Consider the following 26,065-nt stretch of genomic DNA (forward strand, 5'->3'; position numbering starts at 1 on the left):
ATTCAGTTCTCTCTAGTTGGTAGGCCATTGGCATTCTAGTATCTCTCAGTCTGTCTCATCTGGTACATCCAAGCCAGGGCTTCTCATGTGATACCTACTGGACAAAGAAAAACTGAATGCATTTATACTAGAGTAATATCTCTGTTGTCACTCCCTATTACCTAGGCAATTGTTCATATTCTCCTCCCTGCTTAGGTTGCTTTCAATAAAACATATGTTCCTTCACACAGACCATTCCATTTCTAGCAGTTGAGGTCAGTCTACAAAAAGCCATGTAGCAAATTGATGCAGATCACAAAGAAAAGCAAACAAGCAGCACTATTTGAGAAATCCCCAAAGGTTAAAGATGAATCATGACTTGAACATGGCATAGTCTGGCACCTGGTTCTGACTTGTTCTTCCCAAAACAGGATCAAAATTTTGTGAGATTCAAACTGATCTTGAAAACTAACCATCCCATGGTATACCCATTCTAATATTCTGATGGACAAAGTAGAGCTCTCCACATTTCTTGTACTGCCATCTAGAAGAGAATATTATCTATTACATGCGTCATTGCATAGATAACATAAATTTTTAAACGTGGATTATTCTGGCCTCAAATGTGTTGAACTCATTTATAATGCTGAATTAGGCGTTAGGAAATTAATCTTAGAGATCCAAATCTTGGAAATGCTGCTCTCATTAATTCCCCCTACCTGATTTGTATATTTTGTTGTAATCACACCAAGTATCTGATGTTCCATTGACAAAAATGATATGGTAGGGGAAAAGTATCAATTGAAAGTTCAGAGGGACTCCTAAAACACATAAACACATTTGAAGTATAGAATTCTAAGCGTGGAAAAGACTCTAATGAAAGAAAACTTCATAAACAAATGGGCTGAGCCGATGTAAATTCTGCAAAGGAGATCCTAATCTAGCCAATAGACTTGTAATTATTGGATAGCTGCTGGGCAACCAATAAGTACAAGTTTGGTAAGCATTAATAGGGGATAGTCTTTTAAAATTTAGAAGGTATTCCTTCTGGGGTAAAGTTCATGAGGCCAAAAAATAAAGTTGTTTGCAGTTGAAAGCAAGTTTTCAATTTCAGATTCTTGGAGTAACCTCTGAGCTGTCCGTGGTGCTGCATTAGATCAGGTCCTTAGTTTGCGGAATACTCGATTGTAGAAAATTCTCTAGGCCCTGATATACAACCTAGTTCTCTGTGTGGTAGACATGTTAACCCCACTGTGACTCTTATATGTAATTGTTTAACATAATTCATAGTCTCAGTCCTGCCTATCTCATAACTAGTTACAACTGCTATCTATGATTCCCTGAGTGATATCATCAGATATTCTTATTTGGTAGATCTGGGTGGGGCCCAGTCATCTGTATATTAACTAACATCCTCACATGGCTCTGAGAAAAGACTCAAGTCCTGTTTAGACTTTAGTCTCCCCAAGGTTTCCCACCTCAATTCCTAGCCACCCTGTCCCCATTTATTCTAATAGAGTACTGATGCTAATCCCACTGTTTGATTAGCTATCATGTCACTTGGCCTCATAACATTGAAGTTTCACTTGTGACACAGTTTGAGCTTATAATTACCTTCCCTGTTTTTTTTCTCTTTTCAAATCTTATCTGTCCTTCTAGTCATCTTCTTCATGAATTCATCCTTTACTTCTCTAAACACCAGGAGCACCATTTTTTAGAGTCATACAGACTGATTCCAATCAATAACTGTTGAAACTACTCACAACTTTATAACCAAATATTTGTTTACTAGTTGTAAAATGAAAATAACATCTACCACATTATGGATTTCTTATGATGGTAACCTAAAATAAGATGTGTCTGATACACAGTGGGCTCACAGCATGTTAGCTCTCTTCCCCTTCCTCTTCTAAATCCTCTTTAAATATATAAATACTATATTACTGTATTTCATCTAATTGACTCTTATTTCTACCATTTACCTCATCAACCAGCCTTTAAGATCCTTGACTAATAATAGCCATAGCATACTGAGTATGTAATGGGTAGATGCCAGAAATTGCAGTGCCTTTTACATATCTTGGCCAGGAAGACTTAGCTGAGTGGCAGGGGTAGAATTCTGAATTTCAAGCCCAAACTCCTAACCACTATGTGATGCTAAGGTCAATGACCATTCAGTTTTCCCCCTATCATGCCTATGCCAAGTGTCTGGCATATGGATTAATTGCTAATAGGGCCTTTCTCACTATAAGAGAGAAAATGCATTGTCTATATCCTACTCTGCTGAATCAGCATCATCATCAGCCCATTCAAAAAGGACAGTCAGTTGCCCTATCATTTAGTAAATGACTGACTTAGGACACTAAAACTTTTTTTTTTTTTTTTTTTTGGAAACCAAAAGAGCTAACGCAGCTCCTGAATTGCTATCCCTGCTCTCCTCAGAGTGGATGTACTGGAAAATCTGAGAATATCATTCATTTTCATACTGTTCACATTTTCCAGAGGGATATTTAAGTAGACATCCCCTGCTGAGGCAATGACTGAGCTGGATATAGAAGACTCACATCCTCTTAGTTAACAGGCTGCTTCTACTATTTTCACCATGTTCAAATCATTGTAATAAAACAAATGCTCCATGAGAAGACACCAAAATATTACAATCTCCAATAACCTATTCATAGAGTCAGAAGAAGTTGAATGTTCTCACATTCAACTGAAATTCATCAGGATTACCATGGTTAGGGAGGAAAACCCAGTGTTACAGCACTGAAAGATATTATCAGTGAATTTCGATAAATTAAAACACACCTACAAAAAAAATAAAACACACTTACTATATAATACAGTAATGACGTTGATATATTTGTGGTTACTTTACAATAATCATCCTGTAAATTCCTTTGTAGTGATGAAACAGTTCTGTACCTTGATTGCAATGGTGATTAAATGAATCTACACATATGATTGTCACAGAAAATAAAGATTTACAATAAAAAAGTGTGGGCAAAAATGATCAAATATAAGTCTGTAATCTAGTTAATAATCTAGTCTGTAACCTAGTTATTGTGTCAATGCCAATTTCCTAGGTTTAATAATGTGTGTATTGATTTAAGATGTTACCACTGGGGAACATTGGGTAATGTGTACACAAGAACTCTGTAGTAATTTTTTAACTCCTTGTGAGTCTATGATTATTTCATAATAAAAAAATTTAAAAACTGGGATGCCTGGGTGGCTCAGCGGTTGAGCATCTGCTTTTGGCCCAGGGCGTGATCCTGGTCCCAGGATAACCCTCCCTGTGAGGAGCCTGCTTCTCTCTGCCTGTGTCTCTGCCTTTCTCTCTGTATCTCTCATGAATAAATAAATAAAATCTTTAAAAACATTTTAAAATCCATTAGAAAATTATTGTACCTTTTAAGAAAAAGTAGAAGAAAATAATTAGAGGAAGGAAAGAGAAAAAGAAACTGGTTAATTCCTAATAAGAAATTTTCATTTCTTTTATACTAGAAACAAACAAAAACAAAAATTCCTCTATTAACAAGTTTTGAGAAGTCTTTGTTTTTCAAAAGGCTTAAGAAGATGTGAAATCTTTTGTACAAGTAAATGGCACACTAAAGTTCCTTATTCTACTTTTCTTTTAGTCTTCTGTTTACATACAAGTTCTATAAATGTGCCAATATTTAGTTATTAATCTTAAGTTATGACTGAATTTGCAATATATTTAAAATGTGATTTGATCACAAGATGTTGCAAGGTAATATGGTGTTATGACACATACCTAGAAAATTTTCTCTTCTTAAAATGGAATGGAGTTGTTCTTAAGATGTTTAAAGTGATTACATGGGCTTAATTAAAACATATTGATTTATTCTTATTTATTCTTATTTTTAAATTAAGTATAGTTGACATATATTAAACTAGTTTCAGGTATACTATACAGTAATTCAACAATTACATACATCAAGATATGTTCACCACAATTAGTGTATTGCAATATTATTGACCTATGCTGTACTTTTAATTCTCATGACCTACTTATTTTATAACTGGAACTTTGTATCTTTTAATCTTCAACCATTTCACCCACCCCAAATTTCCTTCCCCTTTGGCAACCACCAGTTTGTTTCTCTTTGTTGTTGTTGTTGTCTATATTTTAAATGTTCTAGCCACATTTGCATTATTTTTTTACAGGATTGAACCATGGGAACAAATTACCACTAAAAAAAAAAATTTTTTTAAAGCAGTGTATGAAGATCATCAACACAGGGGTGAAATTTAAAACCCAATAGTAAAATCATAATAAAAAATCAAAAGGCATTACGTAGCTACTTTTCAAAGTTTATATTGATATAGTTTCTATCATCAAAATATACGAAACAAATATTTTCAAGATAATATTTATTATTAAAGGAAAAGTGTATATTAGGCATTTTCACCAATAATTTCTGTTCATACAAAGGAGATACAGTTGCAGCTGCAAGCACAACTGAGTTTACATTCTTGAGAAGATTACAGTAGTCAAAAGCTTAGAGATGTTCTTCAGCATGGAACACAGGAGTTCTGATCAACCTCATCATTAAGCTCACAACTGCTTATGTGGTAACTTTTAGCATTTTAAAATTAAATAAAAATAGTTAATTCTCTACTTCTGAATGGCCTCAATATGCTTTCCTTGCTCAATGGCAATTAGTATGCAGTAACTTAAGCCTGCAACTGTTATTTTCCTCTGCTCTCTAGGTCTGCTGAAATATTTTGCTTCTCTTTTTAAGAAAAAAATTCAGACTTAATATAGCAAAGAACTCAACACACACACATGAGATTTCATATAGTTTCTCAAATAACTAGTGAATAGATACTCTTGTAGTAAGCCCTAGTTTTAGTTAAAAGAACACTCTATGGCTGCTTTGTGAAAAACGATGGGTCTTGACTTCTCTTGTGAGAGTAGTAGATAATAGCTGCAAACTCTACTGGGAAAGAAGATTTGCTTGGTCAGGCTGGAGAGATTGGAATGGCAGGATAATAACAATGCAGGAGAAGAGAAATGGAGACAACAGATGACGACTGGGGGCCAACTTCTTTGATCTATTCATTCTTTCAACAAATCCATAGTGAGGACTGACTTTATCTCTAGTGCTGCTAGACATAGGGATACACTGATGACAAAAAACTGAGAAGGAACCTTCTCTCATGGTACTTGCATCATTGGAGACAAACAAAACAAGAATGCAGAAAGTAAGTACCATGGAATACAGAGACAGAGAGCGGAGTTATAGTATAATGATAGAAGATAGTGCAAGTGGGGCAGGCAGCCCTAGACCATGTGGGCAGGCCTTTCGTTGGAGCCATGAGACTGTATTGAAAACAGACAACTGCAGAGGAGAATGTCTGCTCCAGAGAGACACTCTGCACACTTGCGTTAAAGCTCCCCACTTCAAGGGGGATTTGCTCTCATTTTGCTTGAATATTCTCAGAAGATTACATAGGGGTAGTCCATCTTACCTCATCTACCTTCACTGCCCCTCCATCCATTAACTAAGAAAAAGAGAGGTTTCAACAAAAGCCTTTAAAATCTGGTTCTTTTCCTTGCACTTGCTGAGTTCCCTTGGGTTTCCTTGGACCTTATTTACACTATCCAATTCTTAAAACAATATGCAGATTAAGCAAAACCATGGTTAGAATATGTACTGAATATCATACTTATTTCATTAATGCAGGGATTATAATTAGAAGAAAATATGACTCATGCCTTGGTGATGTAGAACTATCCCTATCTTTCTCTGCAAAAAGGAAAAGAAAGAGTTGAACCATCTTTGAAATCAGACAGATATGGTTCTAAATTTAAGATCTTTCACTTCTTGCTGTGTGTCTTGGGAAATATATTTAATTTCTGAGTCTCAGTATACTCGTGGATATATTTAAGCTAAATCTGTGTGAATTATTATTGGGATAATATTGTGCATGTTGACCACCTGGCAGAAAGAAATATAGTTATAATCACCACCACTGTCACTATTATCATTTAAGAAACTATTTTTGATGGGATCAAATCTATCAATGAGTCTTGGTTCAGCATCCAATTCTAATATTTTATCTGGCATTCCCCAAATCACTCTCCACTCAGCAAAGTTTTCTTCTCATTGTCTTCCTGGTATAACACTCCATCTTACCACATCACTTGAACATTTTCTATTTTTCTCTTCACTATAGTTAGACAACTTGTGGAGGTGTACCAGACCATGAAATTAGAGGTTGTGTTCATGTCTTATTTGTTTCTTGTTGTATCCTTAGCACCTAACACAGACTCCTGTATTAAGAGCTTAATACAAATATATTGGATATGATTAAATGCCAGAGCTGAAGTTTCCCCTCCCCAAATGAATCTTTTCCCAACTGTACACAACTGCACAGGAATTTATTACCCTATATTCCCATAAGAATCTTTGACTGAACCACTCATTTTGAAAAATCTGCATATAATACTATCACATAGTTCTTTAGCACAGTTCACTCCCACAGAACAGGGAGTGTTGGGCAATAGGCTAGGCTCATTCATTAGTCAAAGAATTGATCCTGCGCTTTGAACCCAAGCAATTCAAATAATGACAACTAATTGTATGTTGTAGCCTACCAAATTCTCTCACAATGATTAATAGTACGAATAACTTCTTATACTCCAGGTATCTACTAGATAGTGAAGACCAGTGTTCACTAATTGGTTACTATGCGTAACTCAAACCTTGTATTTCCTATATGATCATGTGATACAGGAAGATATCTTAGTAATGGGTACCTAATGAACTCTTAAGATTCGCCTGTCTCCCATAAATTGCAGGCAAAGAATTTTCCTAATCTACTTCTATTCTCTATTAAGATATAGCATTTGAGGTCATGATGTTCTCTGGAAATCCAGAAATTCCTGAGGCAAATCTAGGTGATGCAATTACAGAAGATGCTATGACTGATTTCCCTCAACCACAGTTCTGTTACTGGAGAGTCATCTCAAGTCTACGTTGAAAGCTGAACTTTTCTCCACTTTTCTCATATGGATTCTCACTCAGATTTTAATAGAAAAGTGTAAACTATTAGAGTATAAGCTGATTCTCTCTGGATTCTGTCATGAGAATTGTCTGGATTCTCCATTACTACTTCTATTAAAATAATATCAAAAGCAAAGCCATACCAAACCCTACCACATATTTAGTGTATAGAAACTATTATAGAAATATGCCCAAAGGAATATTTCTGGTAAAACAATTTAAAAGCTAATTGAAATAAAAGTTGCTTCTAATTCATTTATATTGCTAGCACTTAGAAATAATATTTGTGGGTGCTATTTTATTTTATTTTTTTGTGGGTGTTATTTTAAAGTCAGAGTTCATCTTATTATAACTTCACATATAATGAAGTTATAGGCAAGACCAAAAGGATACACTGACAAGGATCTTTGGTAAAAGAAAAAATTAGAAACAATAAATAAAATGAGAATAGCAAAAGAGTATATTTAATCTTCATTACATAAGATTATATACGTGATTAGTCAAGGTCACATTGGCCTTTCAAAACTAAAATCTACATTTTAGAATTTATCTTCTTCTAGAAATATAAAATCGTAAGTGGAAAAAGAAACAAGCAAAACCCTCACTGGCCGGAACAGCATGATGCGGATATAAAAATAACAAAGGTTTATGACTTTGTTATAAACTCATGTTACATGTATGCAAGTAATTTACTTAAAAATTGGTCATTGGTTGGATTTTGCTGGAAGTGAGCTTGCTACTGTGAATAATAACACTATTTCCAAAACTTGCAAGGCATAATAGATAAGGCACAGACAAATAAAAATATTGTAAATAGTGGTAACATAATTAGTCATCGGGGCTTTCATTGTAATATGCTTAGGTGTGCCTCCAACTGTTGTTAAATTTATTGGCATTTGAAGTCTCCTGGAAAAAAACAGTTCCAGAGAGTTCGAAAGGGAATGAATTTTAGTTCAGCGCAGCATGCTCCTTGCAGTAACGAATGGCTCTGAGGGCCTCCTGCTTAGTCGCCCTATGAGAGAGCTATGTCAAAATGTATTGCTATTCTAAAAAGAATAAGTTCACCTCAAACACTGAATTTCCTCAATTTCTAAGACAATAGTGATTTCCTATAAGTTAAAAATCACAATGAGCAAAATACTGCCATTTCTCACTCAGTTATAATTTATTATCTCCGTGTGAACATGCATTCACATTTTAGATAATGCATAGATTACTTTTGAATTACAATGCTGAAAGTAAATTCAAAAACAGATCAGAGAAGCCACCATATTACAACCTCTTGAAAATCATGAATTGAAATGCTCTAATGATACAATTATAATTTAGTATTAGCATAAAAGGTATTATTTTTCTTTCACCAATGGCTGTGATTTATTGCTAATGTCAATAAGAACCATATATTAGAATATTTATCAAACATACCCTACTCAGTATATTTTTAAATTGAAGCCACATGAAATCTAACCTATAAAGTGAGGAAAACTAATAATGGCAACCTCATAGATTGTGGTAAAAGTCAAACTAAATAAAGTACATGAGATTGCTTTCTAAATTTTAAGGGTCTGACATTTTTCTACTTTCTTATACTGTGTATTTCTATTGTTCAAGACAGTCTTTCCATATATGTGTAAAGAATTGTGTATTGCCTTTGTATTCTCAGTGTGGTCTTTCATCAAGGAAAAGTTAAAGATTCTTTTTCATTCCCATACTCGTGGAAAATATACTCATGTAATTAAAAAATATAGACAGATAAAAGAGATGGAGAGAGAGAGAGAGAGAGAGAGTAACTGGGTGAATGGATGGATGGAAGGACAGACAGGTAGATAGGTAGACAGAAGGATGGAGAGATAGCATATATGGTCTTTGTGAAATAACTTAAATCTCCTTCCTTCATTTTTATCATACGTAAAATGGGACAATAACAGTACCTACCTCATGGCACTGTTGTGAGCATTAAGTTAGTTTATTCTGGCACACAGTAAGAATTCAGTACGTGTAAATTATTTGTCACAGTGGTTATTTGGCTCTCTAACACTCTGTCATATATTCCATGTATTTTTTTATGCATAGACTAAACATAGCCTAATAATGAGAGCTATCAGTTTTTAATCATCCTCTATGAGTCTAGGCATAGATATTTTACATACCAAAGGACATATAATCATGAAAATAATTATTTAAAGTATTCATTTAAGTAGCATTCTACAGATGAGAAGATCAAGACTTAAAGCACACATTTAAACTCCCAGGGTCTTATAGCTGGTAAGTTATAAAGGCAAGAATAGAAATCAGAAGCGATAACATCAAGATGCCTGCTCTAGCTCATCAACATTTATTCACACAATCTCTGTAGGTCACAGTTTCCCCATCATGGTGGAACTTAAAGTTCATACAGTTGTTGTGAGGATTAAATGATACAATGTACGGAAATGCTGAGCAGAATGTCTGGCACAATATAACCCAATATAAAGTATCTGTAATCATTGTTAGTATTACTACTACTACCATTATTATGTTCTTCTTTATCATCAATATGATCATCATTTTCATCTATCTAGTTTCATAATACAAAATCTTTCCATGGCATTATATTATCCCAATCTGCTTTATTTTTATGTAGTGGAATGATGCGAAGAACTTGGAAGATTTGGTGGTAAACTCATAGTAATAGTCACTGGACCAAGGAGTAATGTTTACCTTCCTTCTCTTAGTATGCAGAACTTACTTTTCTTCTGTATAACACAGTTCATTAAACTCATCTTATTTGAGCATAATAATAAAAATATGTTATCTTCAAATAATATCTTACTCATCCTGACAAGGTGTTCAGGGTTTAAAAATAGATTATCAGGATGCCTGGGTGGCTCGGTGGTTGAGCACCTGCCTTCAGCCCAGAGCATGATCCTGGAGTCCCAGGATTGAGTCCCACGTCAGGCTCCCTGCATGGACCCTGCTCCTCCTTCTGCCTATGTCTCTACCTCTCTCTCTATGTCTCTCATAAATAAATAAATAAATAAATAAATAAATAAATAAATAAATATTTTAAAAAATAAATAAAAATAAAAATAAATTATCATTCAATTTTTGCATAACTTCTGTGGAGTCAAGAATTATCACACTTCTTTCTTAACTTTTTATTATGTGAATTTGTATACATACAAAAGTCAAAAGCATTGTACAATAAAACCACCATATAGTCACTACCCAGATGCAGCAATGATAAATTCAGGACCAGTTTTGTTCAATCTGCAACCCACTAAGCTCCATCCACCCCCACACCTAGCTCCATATTATTTGCAGCAGATCCTAGGTAATCCTTCTTTTGATGTTTGGGATACTGAGTTAATGATTGTTCTCAGGTGATACAGCTAATAAGTGACAAAGCTGCTTGAAAATAGACCTCTAACTAGATCTGTGTTTCATTCTCATTCTATTATAGGTACCATCTTTATGTTATATGTGATATGCAGCAAACAATTATATACTTTACTGATTCACATATGGTGTTAGGTGAACACTTAAAATACTAGACTGTTTGGTATGTGCAGGCTTACCTCATTTTATTGTGCTTTACTGTACTCACAGATTTGCATTTTTTTATAAATTGAAGGTTTGTGGCAACCCTGATCAAACAAGTCTATTGGCACCATTTTTCCAACAACATTTGCTCACTTTGTGTCTCTGTGTCACATTTTGGTAATTCTCACACATCACAAACTTTTTCATTAGTATTATATTTGCTAAGGCAATCTATGATTAGTGATTATGACTCACTGAATGCTCAGATGATGGTTAGCATTTTGTAGCAATACAGTGTTTTTTAATCAAGGTATGTATATCTTAAAAATACACAATGCTTTTGTGCACTTAAAATACTACAGTAGAGTGCAAAGAACTTCTATATGCATTGAGAAACCAAAAAAATTTTTGACTTGTTTCATTGCAATATCCGTTTATTGTGGTGACATGGAACTGGACACAGAATATCTCTAAGTTATGCCAGTATAAATAAAAATCATCTCATGCTCCTAGTTAAGTAATAAGCTGAAAATTCACAAATGGATTTTTAGAATAAATGTAATATAAAATAATAAAGCTTTATAAGCTACATTGTAAAGTGAATAGGAAAAACAAATAGGAAATAAGGATTTCTTTAGTGTGTGTGTATATGTAACATTTCTATCCCTACAGAGAAAAGCCCAGCAAGTTATATATCAAAATATTGATTATGGTCTCCAACTGGTACTGAGATGTTCATAGCATGCTTAGATTTTTATAGTATCATACTGATAAGAAAGCTGGCCCTGTACTCTTACTGTCTGGGTTTGAATTTTCACCTTCCATTTGCTAATTGTATAGACTCAAACTAATTGCTTAACATACCTGTATTTCTATCTCCTTGTTTTTAATAAGGGAGCAATAGTAGTATCTACTTAACAGGTTTTTTTTTTGAAGATTAAATAAATAAATCCATTTAAACTATCTAGATCTATGAACATTAGATGATATTCTACTACTACTACTACTACTACTACTACTATGCTGGACTGCGTTACTTTACTAATAATAAAACAATACTTATTAAGAAGTTTAAAATGAGAATAGGTGGTCCAAGATGGTGGCATAGGAAGACCCTGAATTCAACTCCCACAGACACACCAAGTCTACAGCTACATATGGAATAATTCCCACTGAAAAATAACTGAAAACTACTGAATAGCTCAGTCCACAACAAGGAATAAAAAATTACATCAAGTGGGTACGAGGGGCAGACATAGTTTCACCAAAACCCCCATCTTCCTGCAGTGACACAAAATAGTGAAGGATCTCACAGGTCCAGAGCTTCTCCCTAAGGAGTGTGGGTTTTATGCCCCACATTGGGCACCCCAACCCTTGGGACATGCACCAGAGACACAAGTTCCCAAAATGTCTCGATTTGGAAACAAACAGGGCTTATGTCAAGAGGACATGGGGGTTGTGGGAATCTGGGATACTCCTTTTGAGGGGCTTAAGAGTGAACTCATTCATCCTGAAATCCAGTACAAAGTCAGCAGTTTGAGAGGTGACTGTATTATATGTGAGGAGATTCATCTGCTAATCTTGAAGCATCTGTCAGAAGAACAGGAACCAGTTGGGATGTTTTTCAGAAATGGAGGCACTAGTGAGCACATTTTTGCACTCTCTCTCTACCTTGCCAAGATGAGGTGTGAATAGACACAGCCTTACTAAAGCTGATGGAGAGCTCCACCTACCATGCTCATTTCTGGTCTCACTAGAGCTACAGATGTGCTCTGACCCCGGCACTCATCCCAGGTCTTCTTATAGGCATAAGTATATGTCTCATCGGCAGTGTTCTTCCCCTGCATCTCTAAAGCTACAGATCTGCCCTGCCCTCAGCACTCTCCCAAAACTTTGCTAAAGCTGATGGGTAAATACAATCCTCAGAAAGGACTTTCTGAGATTGCCTGCCTCGGGTGACCAAAGGGACTTGTATTTCTAGGTCTCACAGAACTGTAACAATCAGAGAGACAGTTTACAGTTTAAGGCAGGCTACCACCTCCACAGCACCACACAGACAACAGGCTAAAACATATGCCCAGTCTTCCTGTGAAAAAGGCCCATTTACTTGTCTTGGAGCTTCAATCTGAGGGACAGGCTTCAGGTTTACCATACATCTAGAGTGTACAGAGATTCCTCAAGAAATATAGGCTGGGAAACACCATCTTTGTGCTCTCCTTTGTTCTTGACACAGCTCACTAGTACCTCCCATGGAGGAGCTTATACACTACTGAAGACCTGATTCAACTGTCACCATGAGGATACCTCCAGATCTCCTGGTCTAAAGGTCAGCAGGGCTTACAATTGTGGTCCCATAGGTCTCTATATTAACATATATTAAAAGCTGCTGCCTGAGAATCTGGCTTCAATAAGCCTGAAACTAAGAGCTAACTGAGATCATTTCCTTTGGAACACTGACAGGTCTTGGCATACCCTCAACAATTGGGACCTATCAAGAATATATCAGGCTACTTAGACAATCACAAAAGTTCAAGATACAACCAAGAGCTAGGGCAAGGCTGAATAATAAGGTTCATCTCAAAAAAAAAAAAAATAAGGTTCATCTCCTACACAAGGCCACTGTTTCATGACTAGGAGAGGTCCTATGGGACCACCTATTTTACTTAATACATAGAAAGATACACAGGTAGCCAAGCAAAATGAAGGAAACAAAGGATTATGTTCCAAATAAAAGACCAAGACAAAGCCTCAGAAAAAGACCTTAATGAAATGGAGATAAATAATCTGTTTGATAAAGAGTTCAAAGGTCATAAATCTCACCAAACTCAGAAGCACAATGGATAATATAATAAGAACTTCAACAGATAGAAAATCTAAGAAAGCAAATATAAGTCTCAGAGCTGAGGAAAACAATAATTGAATTGAGAAAAAAAAAAAACAAAAACAAACAAATGAACAACATTACAGTGGTTCAACAGCAGGCTAGATGAAGCAGAAGAATGGATTAGTGACCTGGAAGACAGGGCAGTGAAACTCACCCAAACAGAGCAACAAAAAGAAAAAAAATAGTTGAAAAAGTAAATATAGGTTAAAAGATCCATAAGACAACATTAAGCAGGATCACATTTGCATTATAGGAGTTCCAGGAGAGGAAAGAGTGGAGTAGAAAACTTATTGAAAGAAACAACTGCTGAAATTTATCTAACCTGGGAAAAGAAGCAAACATCCAGATCTATAAAACCCAAAGAGTTGCTTATCACATGAACTCAAAGAGATCCACACCAAGACACATTAAAACTAAAACATCACAAGTTAAACAAAGAATCATAAAAGCAGCAAGAAAAAACATTGTTATGTGCAAAGGAGCCCAATAAGATTATCAGCTGATTTTTTTCAGCAGAAACTGCAGGCGAGAAGAGTGTCATGATACATTGTGAATGATGGAAGGAATAAACTGCCAACCAAGAATCCTCTATTCAGTAAGGGCAGCATTCAGAATTGAAGGAGAGGTAAAATTTTCTAGACAAGCAAAAGCTAAAGGAGTTTATCACCACTAAACCAGCCTTAAAGAAGAAATGTTAATTTCTTTAAGCAGAAAAGGCACCCACTAATAACAAGAAAAGACATTAAAGTAAAAATCTCAGTGGTAGAGGTGAAGATATAATAAAGGTAATGGATTAATCTCATACATCTAGTATGGAGGTTAAAAGATAAAAGTAGGAAAAAAATAAAAGTAGTAAGATTAACTATAATAATTAGTTATGTGATATATAAAAGAAAAAGAAGAACAAAGCCAAATTTGGTAGAAAGAAAAAATAATAAAAATTAGAATGGAAATAAGTGAAGAGACTAAAAAGATATAGAAAATATCAATGAAACTAAGCTATTTCTTTGAAAGGAAAAACAAAGTCAACAAATCTTTAGCCAGATTCACCAAGAAAAAAAAAAGGAAGAAAGACTCAAATAAATAAAACAGAAATAAAAAGTAGAAGTTATAACGGATATCACAGAAATAAAAAGAATCATGAAACTACTATGAACAGTTATAAGCCAATAAATTTTACAACATAGAAGAAATGGATAAATTCCTACAAGCATACAATCTGCCCAAAACTAAATCAGTAAGAAATAGAAAACCAAACAGACCAACTACTAATAGGACATTAAATCAGTATTCAAAAATTTCCCAACAAAGAAAGTATAGAACCAAATAGCTTCATTGGTGAATTCTACCAAACATTCAAAGATTTCAGATAACTATCCTTCTTAAGCTGTTAAAAAAAATAAGAGGAGGGAACACTTTCAAACTCATTTTTTGATTTAAACAAACAGGGACACCACAAAAAAAAAAAAAATAAACTTACAGACTCTATGATGAACATAGATACAAAAACCTTCAGCAAACTGAGTTCAACAACATATTATAAATATCATACGTTATGATAAAGTACAATTATTCCAGGGTTGCACTGATGGTTCAACATCCACAAATCAATTCATGTGATACACCACATTAACAAATTTTAAGACAAAAATCACATCTCAATAGATGCAGAAAAAAACATTTGACAAAATTCAACACATATTTATGATAAATACACTTAACAAAGTAAGTATATAGGGAATGTACTTCAGCATAATAAAGGTCATATATGGCAACTCTCATCTAACATCATAATCAATAGTGAAAAGCTTTTCTTCTAAGATCAGTAACAAGGCAAGGATGTCCACCCTCACCATTTATTTCAACATAGTATCAGAAATCCTAGCTATGGCAATAGGCAAAAAAAAATTTTTTTAAAGCATACAAGTTGGAAAAGAGGAAGTAAAATTTTACTATTTGCAGGTGACATGATACTATTATGTAGAAAACCCTGAAGACTCTACCAAAAAACTGTTAGAACTAATAAATAGATTCATTAACGTTTCAGGATACAAAATTAAAACATAGAATTCTGTTGTGTTTCTATACACTAATAGCAAACAATGAGAGAGACAAAGAAAACAATTCCATTTACAGTGGCATTTAAAACTATACCTATGAATAAATTTAACCAAGGAGGGGAAAGACTTGTACACAAAAAGCTATTAAGACATTGATGAAAGAAACTGAAAACGACCCAAATAAATGGAAAGGTATTCCATGCACATAGACTGGAAGAATAAGTACTGTTAAAATGTCCACACTACCCAAAGTAATCCACAGGTTCAATAGAATACTTATCAAAATTCCAATGACATTTTTTTTACAGAACTAAAACAAATCTAAAATTTGTATGGGACCTCAAAAGAGTCTGAATAGTCAAACAATCTTGAGAAAGAAGAACAAAGTTGGAGGTATCATACTCACTGATTTCAAACTATACTACAACCCTATAATAATAAAAAAAGTATGATTTTGGCATAAAAACAGACATATAGATCAAAGGAACAGGATAGGGGGCTAAGAAATAGACCCACACAAATATGGTCAATTACTTTATAACAAAGAAGTCAAGAATAACCATTGAAGAAAAAATAGACTCTTCATTAAATGTTATTGGGATAAATAAACACATGCAAAATAATGAAATTGGACTACTATCTTACACCAACAGAAAAATTAACACAAAATGGATTAGACTTGAATGTAAGACCTGAAGCCATAAAGCTCCTAGAAGAAAATATAAGTGGTAAGCTCCTTGACATTGGTCTTGGCATTGAAATTTTGGATCTGACTCCAAAAGCAAAAGCAAGAAAAACCCTAAAATGATAAGTGTGACTACATCAAACTTAAAAGCTGCTGCACAGCATAAGAAACATCAATAAAACAAACTGGCCACCTACTGAATGGAAAAAAATATTTGCAAATCATGTATCTGATGAGGAATTAATATTTAAGAAGCATAACGAACTCAACTCAGTAGCAAATAAAACACAATCAGATAAAAAATTTAAAGATGGGCAGAAGTTCTAAACAGACCATTTTTCCAAAGACATACATATGGCCAATAGGCACATGAGAAGATTATCAAAATAGACAATAAATAACAAGTGTTGGAAAGGATGTGGAGAAAAGGGAACCCTTGTGCACTATTGGCAGGAATGTACATTGGTGCAGCCACTGAGGAAAACAATACAGAGTTTCCTCAAAAAATTAAAAATGGAATTACCATGTGATTCAGCAATTACACTTCTGGGTATTTATCCAAAAAAACGAAAAGCCAAGTGTAAAAAGATATGTGCACTTCCATGTTCATTGCAGCATTATTTATAATAGCCAAGTTATGAAAACAACCTAAGTAATCCATTGATGGATACATGGAAAAAGGTGAGTGTGTGTGTGTGTGTGTGTGTGTAACAATAGGACTCAGCCATAAAAAAGAATGAAGTCCTTTCATTTGCAACAACATGGATGGACTGGGTAAGTATTATGATGAGTGAAATCAGTCAAATAGAGAAAGAGAAATACCTTATAATGTCACTTATATGTGGAATCTAAAAAACAAAATAAACAGAAAACAAAAGTCAGATGCAGAGAACAGGTTGGTGTTATCAGAGGGGAAAGGGTTTGGAGGGTGGTAAAAAGTATGAAGAGGGTCAATTTTATGGTGACAGATGGTAACTAGAATTATTGTGGTGATCACTTTGTAGTATAAACAAATACTGAATTATTATTATTATATATCTGAAACTAATATGTTATATACTAACATTTCTTTTTCAATGAAAAAGAAACCCAAATGACAAGGATTAAAGCTTGTTGAAATATTTTGAAATTTATATTTAAATTAATTATTGTTTTATTGGTTGATAGTATCTTGAAATTATTCATATCACTTCCATTAAACTTGGGAGATATAAATAAATATAAAATCCTACCTAACTCAATTCAAGCCTAACTTGTGAAGTGACATGCCAAAAGTACATAATGATGTATTTTATTTTTCCAGAATATTCTACTTTTGATGAAAAATATTATTATTTTTTCTTTATTTATTTATGATAGTCACAGAGAGAGAGGCAGAGACACAGGCAGAGGGAGAAGCAGGCTCTATGCACCGGGAGCCCAACGTGGGATTCGATCCCGGGTCTACAGGATCGCGCCCTGGGCCAAAGGCAGGCACCAAACCGCTGTGCCACCCAGGGATCCCAGGAATTAATCTTTTTAAAATACTATAGCTAAGTATAGTTTCCAGCAGTATATTTTTGATAGTCTTGATAGTTTATTATTATTATTATTATTACTATTTGTATATTTTTTATTGGAGTTCTATTTGCCAACATATAGCATAACACTCAGTGCTCATCCCATCAAATGTCCCCCTCAATGCCCGTCACCCAGTCACCCCATCCTCCCGCCCACCTCCCCTTCCACTACCCCTTGTTCGTTTCCCAGAGTTAGGAGTCTCTCATGTTCTGTCGCCCTCTCTGATTTTTCCCACTCATTTACTCTCCTTTCCCGTATAATCCCTTTCACTATCCAGCAATATATTTTTAAATAAACTTCATATATACTAATAGTGCTATCCTGTACTCATTTGAATGCTTGTGAAGACTTCTCTTCAGAAGTTAATAACTTTTCTAAAATAAGTCAAATCATGCAATTTGATGAATATAAATTGCAGCAATTTTACCACTGCTAAAAGAGTATCTGAGCAGTATAAGAAGAAGAAGAGTTCACTTGGCTAGTCTTCACACTGAATACTTTATATGATGTGGTTAAAATAATAAAGTGACAAATTGATACACATTTTATTTTACACTGCTTTTAAAAAAGAGGTTCTAATTCTTACTAAAAACAACAGATTATGAAATTAGCAAAAGGCAGCTAAGGCTAAATACATTTCAAGCAAAATGCCATTCATCTTTGTTAAAATGATCTGCTGAGTCTAGCAGAAATGTCTCCATTTTCTCTTGATGAGCCAAAACTAAAAGGGATACACAGAGCCAACAGTCAGGCTTCTAGTGAGGCTCTAGTCAATTGCTTTTTCTTTTATGGTTCAAGCTTCAGTGCCTATGTCAATACCTCTTGGATTTTGCATAGGAATTTTACCTTTTAACATAATATCAATAAAACTATGTAGTTTAAGACACCCTCAAAAGTATCAATAATCATAAAACGTAACATTTGATGAGCATGAGAAACTGCCAAATATGATTCTCAGCAGTTTGCAAGTATCATTTTATTAGTTTTGTTTTTAAGATTTTATTCATTCATTCATGAGAGACACACACACACAGAGGCAGAGACATAGGCAGAGGGAGAAGCAGGCTCCCTGCAGGGAGCCTGATGTGAGACTGGATCCCTGGACCCTGGGATCACAACCTGAGCCGAAAGCAGATGCAAGCACTGAGCCACTCAGGTGCCCCCATTTTATTAGTTCTAATATCTACTCTGAGGTAGGTAGCACTGATGTGCCTGTTTTAGAGATGAAGAAACTGTAGCCCAATGAAGTCAATAGCATCTCAGGTGTATAAATAACAGATAACACTAACTATAATATTCTGATTATGGTATAAATATAATATGCCAGAAAATAAGCATTCAATAGGCACTTGTTGGCTAAAGTTTGAAAAATGAATTACAATAGACTCTAATACTCAAAGACAAAGAAATGGACCCCAAAATATTAGGCTTGGTCTCATATTGCCCACTTACTGAGAGAGTTTGGACATTTTTACCAATAAATTTCACATTTAGAGGAGATCTTAGTTCCTGTTTCCTAAAGGGAGATCCTGAGATCAGGTTTCATGTAAAAGTGATATAATAAAAAAAGATTTTAAAAAGTGATATAATAGAACATGTTTCCAAGAAACAATGGTTTGAGAGTAGAAAAGTAGAATTGGGAAGAAAAAGAGGCCAACTATGTGTGTAGCATAAACGCTCAGGGTGACAGTATAGGTCATACTTCTGAACTTCTCAGTTGGAGAGATTCACAAAAGCTCAACTATTTGTGCTTCTGAAACCAGCAGACATTGATTAAGGGCTTCCCACACACAGAGATGTACATTCCATGACACATCCAGCTCTCCTTTTGCACAAACCAAGTGGGCTCTGGCAGGCTGAGGGCAGTCCTCCAACAAAGAGATGCAGGTGCTGGCTGCTGAGAGTGAAATCACACCAGGAAAATATTAAATGGGTGTGAAGGGATATAAGTGGAGCACTGACAGCATCATCTACAGAGAATTTATTTCTTCATTTGAGAATAAAGATAATATTAAGGGATGTCATGAGGATGAAACAGGGTGGTATGCACACTGCACTTCGCCTGGGCATGGGCACACAGCAGCACTCAACTGGCAATGGCAATTATTTGCAGCACTCTGTTTTGAGGATAAGAAGTAACACTGTGAAAACTAAAAGTGGCCATCACCAATTACTTTCCTTATTGCCGTCACTAGTGCTGCTGGTTGTATAATACCTAACTTAGGATATTACTGCTATATTTAACTCCAAAGCCTAGGAAATGCTTGGATGCCTAGCACTGTTTGTAAGGGTCCATCTCAGGATTGGAGCACCACAGAAGAGGCAGCATTCCTCACCAGCTTTACAGCTACAATGGTACTGGGCAAGAATTTCAAAAGAAGAAAGGGAAGCACCTTTTAGCTACTAAATGCAAGATGCTACATTTATTGATAGCAGTGATAAGAATAATGGGAGGAGAAAGGATGTTTCTAACGTCCTTCATGATCCCTCAGATATTGATATTCATTTCAAAGTCAGTGATAAGGTGGTCAATGAGTGTAGTGTCTTCTGGAACCATGAATTCTGTCACTTGTTCTTTTTTTTAAAGATTGATTGATTTTAGAGGGGGAGAGGGAAAGAGAGAGGAAGAGAATCTCCAGCAGACTGCCTACTGGGTGCGGAGCCTGATGCTGGGCTCAATCTCACAACCCTGAGCTGAAATCAAGAGTTGGATGCTTAACTGACTGAGCCACCAAGGCACCCCTATAAGCACTAATTCTAAGCATCTTTAGATGAGTAAAGTCAATCCCAAGGAAAGCTGCTAAGGAGAAGGATAAGTATAGTTCTGTATCAGGTCTAAACAAACTTGCTGCATTCCCTTGTCTCTGGATGGGAATTTAGGCTTGAATGAAAATGGATGGAGAAACACAAACCACCTAAATGCTAACATTAGGGGGAGGGATACAGAGGATTTGCAAACTATCTCTATGAAATTCCATCTTGTTTGACTTGTTTCAATGAGTATGTGTTACTATTGTACTTTTTTAAGGTAGAAAAAAGTATAAAAAATTGATGTTAATTTAGAACACATAAAATAGCTGAAGAGAGGTTGTACATCTTAAAATGATACCTTCATTAAATGAGAAACCAAAGCCTCTCAGCCATTGTAAGAAAATAGTTTTCCCTCTCTACCCTCCCAAATTAGGAGTATCCATAAAATGGCTAAGAAAGTGATGTGATGACTCTCCTTTCCTCAGGGATAAGAGTGGATTTAGAAGTTCTCTAGTTAACTTGTTTATGGATCAGATTATGACACCACTTCCTCTTCACCTCTACTTCCTTCTGTTTCCTCTGCAGGGTGAGGGACATGGTCAGAGTTCATTGATAAAATGGTAGTCATCAAGGGAGTTCCCTCAGCTGGCCCTTTTATAGGTTAAGTCTTCTGTAGGCATTGTTATAAAGTCAGACCATGAGACCAGACTGCTCCTTTGAGGAAACACAATGATTCCTCCCTATTATTTATATTTCCATGAGCACAAGCAGCAGGAGTTAGTGATAGAAGTCCTTACCCTACTGTCATCTCTAGAGGAGAAGGTTCTTAAACATCATTCTAAATCTGTGGAGACCTTTATTGATATATAATACAGAGATACTCACCAACATGATGGTGAACGAAGGTTTACTTTTTTGTTCTTGTGTATTGGCTATGATGGTTTTCCTTTTCCTCCTCTATTTTATTAGGGACCCACTGAGCCTTCATCACTATATTCACATCAATATTTCTTTTTTTTTTAAAGATTCTATTTATTCGAGAGAGAGAGAGAGAGAGAGAGAGAAAGAGAGAGAGAGGTAGAGACACAGGCAGAGGGAGAAGCAGGCTCCATGCAGGGAGCCTGATGTGGGACTCAATCCCAGGTCTCCAGGATCACACCCCCGGCTGAAGGCGGCACTAAACTGCTGAGCCAGCGGAGCTGCCCCACATCAATATCTCTAGTCTTCAGAAAGAAAATTTTGTGAAGTTACAAATTATGTGTAATTAATTAATTTTTTTCCATCATCTTAAAAAGGTGGTTGTTAATTCCGCACTGACACAGTATCTAATGACTGCTTCTTTATATCTTGGAAGAGATTTTCCCCTATAAGTCCCAACACAAACTGTTTAAACAGCCCTAGCCTGTGAGAATACATACATCCTCTTGTGAATGTGAATGCATGTGCACACATGCAGACACACAAAATGATAAACGGAATGTTAAATGCAAATTGTTAAAATACCTTAACTTATCTAACAGAAAAAAGAAATAAAGATTTTTTCCCCATAATTTCATTAAAGTTTCTTTAGGGTGCATACCACATATAGGCCACACTGGAATGCTCTGCAAAGTAGTGAATATGTTCACTTTGAAAGTAAATAACTGTTAGAAATTGATTTTCTAAAGACAGAGGTTGTATAAATGTATTATTCACATTTTGCAAAAGCTGTAACCATTATTTTAGAAAAGACTTGGCATTCATTAACAAGTTTTCTCCTTCTTATGAATCTAACAATCTTCAGTCTGATCACAATGCTGGACAGTTCCTAAAATGCCTTGAGAAAGGGATGCTCAGGGGCCTCACACGGTTTTAAGAGATCAAAAGCCACAGCAAAAGTTCCTGAATCCTGTATCTGTCTCTCCACTTAGCTTTTTAAATAACATGCCCACAAAACGCACACCCACACATACACGTTTTTTAACTCAAATTCAAATATAAGTGTGCCCTGCCCTTTCTTTCACTATCTATAAATTTGCGGTTATTATATTCTCCAGAGAATGAAAGTGCTCTTGGACATCTGTTTTAAGATCATATTAATTATTATCATTTTAAAAGTAAAAAAAAATCACAGGTTTTTAAATCGAAACATCAGGGGGAAAGAATATAATCTGAAATATCCTGGACAAAATATTCTACAAATAATGTCTCAAGAATTTCCAATGATTTTGACACATTCAAACATAGGAAAGAATTAGAAAATGACTTTAATAACATTTTTGGATCTTTAAAGTTTCAGTAAACCATTTATTACAAATATATTTTGCAACCTCACTTTGAATATGTGCTGTTTCTCCTTTATTATAAAGCATACAAAGGAAATAATATGAGTTTTAAAATACACTTGTGTGTATAAATGTGTGTTTGTGTGCAAGTGCATATGTGTGTTAAATGGCACCCTTCCAATGAGGAGAGTAACATTCCTTCTCAGGTTGTTCTTATCAAATGAATTCCTAGATGCATTTTGGAGAAATGACAGATTTCTTGATGATATCTCTCTTTAGGTATTTCAATTGAGAGCAGGAAATAATACAAGAAAAAAGATATTTTGGGAGTGTATTGCTACTCTTTATTTACATTAATTTACATCTATCTTTTTTTGTTTTTTTTGTGCATAGAAAATATCTTTTTAAAATTACTTTTACTAGGGCATATTTAATAATTAATTAGGCACTCTTAAGAATCACTTCAAAATATTATTTTAGGTCAAATCTTCTATAGCTGCCCCATGCAATGCAAACATTCCATTCTGGAAGACAATATAGAAGGATAGTCAGGGTTAAAGTCATATGGAGATTATTGGACCAGAAGTCATAAGTCTTCTTCCAATAAGCACTACAATTTTAGCTATAATCTTGATCATACAAAATTTTAAAAAAGAACTTTAAAAAAAGGAACTGAATTATTTTATTAAATCTTAAAATATTTTAAATCCACATTGCTACCATTATTTGCATGCAAAATAAGAGTGTGTATTTTAAATTAAATCCTTGATGATTTGATATTTTGTTTTTGGAACTTCACAAGTAAGACTATCCTCAGGAATTCAGAGCTTTCCTCACAAGACCAAAGCAACAGTGCATGAAATTGAACTCAAAAAGAGCCACCATTCTGTGTGACTTCTTGGCTGACACAATTTAGATATTTATAGCTTTACGAATGGGCCACTGGAGAAGAACTTGAAGCTTTCTCTAGCCAGGAAGGATTAATGAACGTGTGCACCTGGTAATTACACCACTCCATCTTCCTGAAAGCCCTCACGCTGCCTCCATGGCAGAAACTATAATGAAAATGCATTGAAAAATATCAATCTGCAATTCTACAATTTAATCTAAATAACAAAACTTGGTATCTTTCTCCCCACACATTCCAGATGTGATAACAACATTGACAACGTTTGAATTTAAAACATAGGATTTGAAGGTCAGCCTATTATTGAGCCTGTCTTATTTCCAAAGTAAACCTCATGACAGGGAAAAAGGAGGTTATAAATATAGCCCCCCAAATGACAAAATTCCAATGTACAACAGACAGCCCATAACTGTTTGCTTTTTATTAAAATACAGCATACATTATAAATAATGCATTTACTTGAAGGCAGAGGCGTTTACAATGACTAAATCACAACCCAAGTGAATAGAGGTAAAATTGAGAAGTGTAAAGATATCTTCCAACTCCAGTTACCTGCTTTAACTATCTTTTCTAAACTCTTGTTGAAAGTAAAACCTCCTGCAATAACTTTTTCAACTATAAATAAAAGATAAATCATTCTATTTTATCATTTAACCACATGTTAATTGCAAAAGTAATTGCAATAAAGAGGTAATACCATAGTGTCCCACTCAAGTAATTTGTCATGAGAATTATAGCTTAAAACTTGAGTAAATCAAACTTTTGAAAACAGTATTTGTTCAAATAAAACACAACATAGACGAACAACCAACCTAGTGTTTCTTAATGCTGTGGCACAGAGAATTTTGACATTCTAAGAAAGGCACCAATGCATATATAAACTGAGAATGCAGTTTTCAAAAAAAAATCAAGGTACTTTAAACAAAGCAGATTTTTATGATAAAGTTTGATGCTACTCACACTGCATTTTAATGACTGCTTTAGTAAAGCAGAAAGAGAAAATGTAACGTGAGCATTGATACTAAAAGTTAACTGCTGCCTTAGCGCATAAGCACCAAGCCTCCCTTACGCAGGAGTCTCTTAAAAACACCTTTAAAAGCAGAAGAGGGCACAATCCTTGAAAAAAAAAAATCTCCCGTTACTGTTAAACTCTATTGTTCCCTTCTGGAGTAGAGAAGAAGGAAATGCTCCAGGAGAGGGAAGTGGATATGAATTACCCCCTCCAGAGGAGCAAACAAATTGGGTCTGAAAAGGAGACTTCAAAAGCTGGACCACCAGAGCTGCTCAAAGAGCCTTACATTTGGGCTACTTGCCCTTACTGCCGGTTTTTGTGTTTGTGAGTGTGTGTGTATGTGTGTGTGTTTAATTTCCTCTACAATGATGTGGCTTAACTTGAGAACAGAGAAATAATGGGAGGATATATTTTTGAATGCTTTGATCCCCAGCCCTTTATTCTGCCTCTAACTAGCTATTGCAATATCACTTAATCCGGACCTCGGCATTCCAAGTACAAAAGCATCTCCTCCCACCTACTGCTCACACGCTCCTGCATCAGAATAGAAGACTTACATAGAGACAGCCAGACCCACGGAAGAGCACTTTCCTCTCAACAGATGTCTTCAGGCTTTTAAGCACACACACACACACACACACACACACACACATACACACAAATGCGCGCGCACGCGCGCACAGACACACACAAAGATATACTATTGCCTACCTTAATAAGGTGTGCAAAAAACCTCTTACGGTCTCCACGGATGGTTTTAGTTCAGAGCAGCCAGCAATGCCTCCGCACAAAGCTTTGCCATTGCTAGTGTGAAGAGAAAGAGCTGCTGGGATGCTGAATGGCACATCAGCCAACTTTGTGTGTAGCAAAGGCTCTAAAGAAAACCCGGGCTGAGGCTCTGCTGGATCATGGATTGGACTCAATTCCACTCCACTCACAGCCTGCATTATCCAATAGAGATTGTTTCGGGAAGCATATTTGCCTAGACAAAGACAGACCCTGCCCCTCCCACTTTTTTTGTTTTTACCCCTAACAACTCTTAAATCACTGTATTAAACTACAGATCTGATCTACCTTGAGGTAGATCATTAGTTGTAAGCAACATGAAAGACATCAATGGTCTTGTTTGAAACTGTAGCCCCAACATGTAGAACAGAGTCAGTACTTGATAAGTATTTGGCTAAATATTGAATGTTGAATTGATAATGGAGAAAATTAGAAGTTGCTTAATTATTTACATACTGTAATAAAAGTAAAAATGAGTTAAGTGAATCCACTGATATAACATTTAAAAAGTTTGCTGAAACCCCTATGTATTATTTGCTTATTGCCCCAGGAATTTATAGTACAAGTTCAAAAGTTCACTTTATGTCACTTCACTTTTACAAAAGACCTACATTAGTA

General features: G+C 35.2%; 1 protein-coding gene across 7 annotated transcripts in view; it reads right to left on the minus strand.

The window, feature by feature from the left end:
* Window positions 1-26,065, minus strand: part of DMD (dystrophin) — a 2,426,617-nt gene that overhangs the window by 993,793 nt on the left and 1,406,759 nt on the right. For 5 of the 7 annotated variants that reach the window (XM_072743160.1, XM_072743161.1, XM_072743158.1 and 2 more), the window contains exon 1: window positions 25,373-25,537. The exons of the other annotated variants lie outside the window; for them this stretch is intronic. The gene's annotated coding sequence lies outside the window, so the exon portion shown is untranslated. Of the gene's footprint in view, window positions 1-25,372; window positions 25,538-26,065 lie in introns of those variants that run through there. 7 annotated transcript variants of the gene reach the window in all.

The sequence above is a fragment of the Vulpes vulpes genome, chromosome X (assembly GCF_048418805.1).
Source record: "Vulpes vulpes isolate BD-2025 chromosome X, VulVul3, whole genome shotgun sequence".
NCBI lineage: Eukaryota > Metazoa > Chordata > Mammalia > Carnivora > Canidae > Vulpes > Vulpes vulpes.